This window comes from Mastigoproctus giganteus, chromosome 5 (genome assembly GCF_048544385.1).
Source record: "Mastigoproctus giganteus isolate SK-2022 chromosome 5, ASM4854438v1, whole genome shotgun sequence".
NCBI lineage: Eukaryota > Metazoa > Arthropoda > Arachnida > Uropygi > Thelyphonidae > Mastigoproctus > Mastigoproctus giganteus.
In genome coordinates this window covers 197,265,725-197,269,661 of record NC_143579.1, presented here as the reverse complement: position 1 = coordinate 197,269,661, position 3,937 = coordinate 197,265,725, and the positions used below count along the sequence as shown (strand labels likewise).

Sequence of the window (3,937 nt, the reverse complement as noted above, 5' to 3'; positions counted from 1 at the left end):
CAGTGTCTGGAGACTAGGCACCAGCGAGGTGATCTGGTAGAGGTGTATAAAGGCTGGAATGGTTTGAGCATGCTCAATGCTGATGGGATTGTTCCTCTTGCTCAGAATAATCACCTGAGAGGGCATAAATTCAAATTGAGGAAAGACAGATGTAGGATAGACGTGTGGAAATTTGCCTTTAGCCAGCGGGTGGTTGGTTGGTGAAACAGACTTCCATCCCTTGTTGTGGAAGTTGATAGCCTAAATAAGTTTAAGGCTCAGCTGGACAGGTATTTCGAACGAATGGAGGGGTGAAGTGGAAGTGTTGTTTTTTTTTTTTTGGCTGATGCAGCATAAGCTTGCTTTCTTGCATCATATGCCTCTAATAATGCTAATATATAAGATCCAGCTTCTATAGTAGCATCTAGTGGAAATACCAGGATTTCCTGGGAAGTGGAGGGACTAAACCAGTTTTGTGGGAAATAAGGATTTTCTAAAGTGCTACAGCAGCAGCGTTCCTGATTGTATGTTGGGCTATTGCCTCCCTTTAAACCATATTTGGGACCACTAGCGTAGCTACCCTTTTTCTGTTGTGGAGGCATGTTCGGACCAATACTTAATTAAAGAAAATTGCAACAACAGGAGACAGCCAAAGACGCCAGGCCTCTAAAGGGCATGGGCCGGAAGGCAGTTGCCTTTCCTGCCTACATGGTAGCTACACCACTGCTTGGGACCGTCACTGACAGCAACTCATCTTTAAATAAATGGGTTATACAGGGTGTCTCTAAAATATTGTACAAACGTTTAGGGGAGGTAGGTAACATCTAAAGGAATGTAAATCGCATAGGAACCCATCACCGTAAGTCGGTACACGGCGCTGTTCATTAGTTGGCAAGAGGGAAAATTTCTGGTTTCAAGGAGTAGTCGCCGCACGAAGAGTATGCATTGATATACGAACTGTGAGCTGGCAGACAAGCACCTAGTGTATGGATTAGCAGAGGGCCCACACGGTGTGCGCCCCATGCGGCACAACATCGCTTCGCATTGAATGTGTGGGCAGGTATGGTCGGTGTCTGCTTAGTCGGCCCGTCCCTGTTACCATCCCGCATGAACTCCTCTAAATATCGGATCTTTCTTGAACAAGTTCTACCAGGGTTACTTGACGATGTTCTAGCAAATGTGAGATCCAACATTTGGTTTCAACATGACGGGCCCCCTAATGGAAGGTGTGTTCGTGACCATTTGAACAGGCGTTTTGGGCGTTGATGGATTGGCGTGGTGGAACCATTTCCGGGCCCCCACACTCACCTGATTTATCGAGCCTCAATTTCTTTCTGTAGGGGGGGCCCTAAAATCTATCATGTATGAATCGCCTGTGGGAACGGAAATGGATCTCGTGGCGAGACTCGTCAACGCTGCTGCTACTGTCAAAGAAACTCCAGGTGTGTTCGATCGTGTCCGCCAATCCAGCTGCGTCGGTGTCACGCATGCATCGCGTCTCATGTTGGATCCTTTGACCATATGTTGTAACATGAAATGCATCCATCTCGTACTCTGTTGTTAATATTATGGCAAATAAATGTTTGTCACTAATTACTGTCTTGTGTCATTTCTGCTTCTTGTGCCTCTCCTATTACTTTCCTGTGACGTTTCTGGTTATGGGTTCCTATGCGATGCACATTCCTTTAGATGTTATCTACCTCCCCTAAACATTTGTACCAATATTTTTGAGACGCCCTGTATAAGTTGTCTGGTATAGTACTTAGGAGTAAATGACATTTCCTGAGGGTTAATTTTTCTGTTTTTAAGAATTATAATTTTATTTTTAAACATTCAAGCAGTAATAGCAGTGTTTCATTTTTTAAATTAATTATAAATAGTAGTTTAACTCTTGGGAATATCATTTATTTGAAAGTAGTAGTACCATACCATAACAACTAGTACAGGCAAAGTTTGTTCTGATGCGAGTAATATCATTCTGGGCATGAACTGAGTGGTCCATTAAAACACAAGACGTTTTTGTTTGTGCTACGAGAACAAGTTGCCTTGGTATGGTTTCTTAACTTTATATTATTATAATTTTTAAAATGTAAGAGATATTTCTGGCGGTTGCCCATCCCAGTCCCTTAGGAGAGATATTTATTTTTTTTATTGGTCATACACACTTGAAGTAGGGTTTTTGTGGGGGAAAGAAGACTCCCAAATTGACTCATGAATCGGGATTAATGTTTGTTGTTTGGTTTTTAGGAGCATTAGCAACTAAAGCCATATTGCTCAGGGATTTGCGGTGGTCATTCCCTGACCTTTCCGCATCCTCCTTATTTGGTGGTGACGGGCTCGAACCCCGGTCTAATCAAGAAGCGTGTGCTACGCACTGCTGCTCCTTCCCACTTGGCTACGGTGGCGCCGAATCGGGATTAAGGAGATTTGAAAATAAAAGTTTTGTTGTTTTTAGACTAACGAACGACGGGGAAACAACTCTCCTCATTAGAAAAAGAAAAAAAAAAAAACATTTCGGCAAATTTTAAAGATAGACATAATTAAGTTTTATATGAGAATTTTATATCGATTATCGCGAAAATTCAGGAGAAATTAGCACTACGTAATAAAATATGCCCTGGTATTGAAAACTAGAGAAAGTCTAAAATTTAATAGCTAGTGCACAGCGAAACACCTTGTTGATGTAATTTTGATATATAAACTTGATACAAGAACTACAAATGATAACAGTTTACAGGGTTGAAAGCAATTTTCAATTTGAGTGAATAAAATTAAGAGGCAACTGCTAATAATAACTATTCGGTAATTTAGAGAGAGAATAATCATTACTAACCCAGACTATCCTACTTCAATCCAACAACTTTCAGATAAAAACTTTCCATAAAACCCATTTATATATTACCACTTAATTTTGCCTTAAGAATCGGATTGCAAATATAATTTAAATTACAGTTTAATTGAAATTGTTGTTATTGGAAGGAAGTTAAAATAAATCTGCTGTGTTCTGTAGATAAACCACTTTATTAGATGCATAACTATGATAGTCGTGCTCGCCATTTCGCTGGGAGAGCATACTTACCTGGCGCTGAGGAGGCCGTGATCAGCAAGGCGGCTCCTCCAGGGAGAGGCTTTCCCATTGCACTTCGGGTTAGCTGACTCCTGCCACTTTCCCAAACTGGGATAGATGGAGCGTGGAATTTTTGTTAGTAGGGGGTTGCGTTCGCGCTTCCCCCTTTTTAAATAATCGAAAATTATTTAAATCCTTTAATCGTAGCGGTTCACGGCTGGAATTGAGACTTGCAAAAATACTTTTTATGAAACCGCGTAATGTACCTTGACCTAAATAAATCGCTTTATACATCCAGTATGTATACCAATATATATATATATATAATAATAATAAACATAGTTTATTCTATATAATTCTCTAGTATTATATTTGTTCTATAAAATATATATATTTATTTATATATAAAATAATATTTTGGAAAATAGTGCTTTTTCACGTGCACGCTTTTTGCTTTCCTCAAGGCGGGGCTACTATTGAGTCATACTACAACAAAGTGATTGTCAGGTCTGTCTCAAAGACCACGCCAAACAGGTAACTCTTAAATTAAGTAAGGGCAGAAACACACTATTGTCACTTCACTCCACTCATATCTAATGTAAAATGTGGGGGTACATTATTTTATTGCTCATAGACGGCATTGTTCTAATTGGCTGTATTCACAAGATGGGGCTTCAAGGCCGAATGACATTGTCAGGAGCTCAGATTTTTCTGTTGGAACAGAAATTTCGTTAGGCGTGACAAGAGGAAAATGGAGGAAATGCTAATAGAAAATTAAATTTGAAATAAATAATCTGTTTTCAGCACACAAGTAAGAATATCCGAAAACAAATAACAACAACTTCAAGGACGTTGCACCTGTGTCTATTCCGAAGCACCCTCCACTTCGAC

The 3,937-nt window shown here is 39.9% G+C and overlaps 1 non-coding gene across 1 annotated transcript; it reads left to right on the top strand.

Annotated features, from left to right (window-relative positions):
• Positions 1-3,050: 3,050 nt before the first annotated feature.
• Positions 3,051-3,214, top strand: LOC150085980 (U1 spliceosomal RNA). The gene has a single exon (XR_016547017.1). It is a non-coding gene; the product is annotated as a U1 spliceosomal RNA (small nuclear RNA).
• Positions 3,215-3,937: the final 723 nt, after the last annotated feature.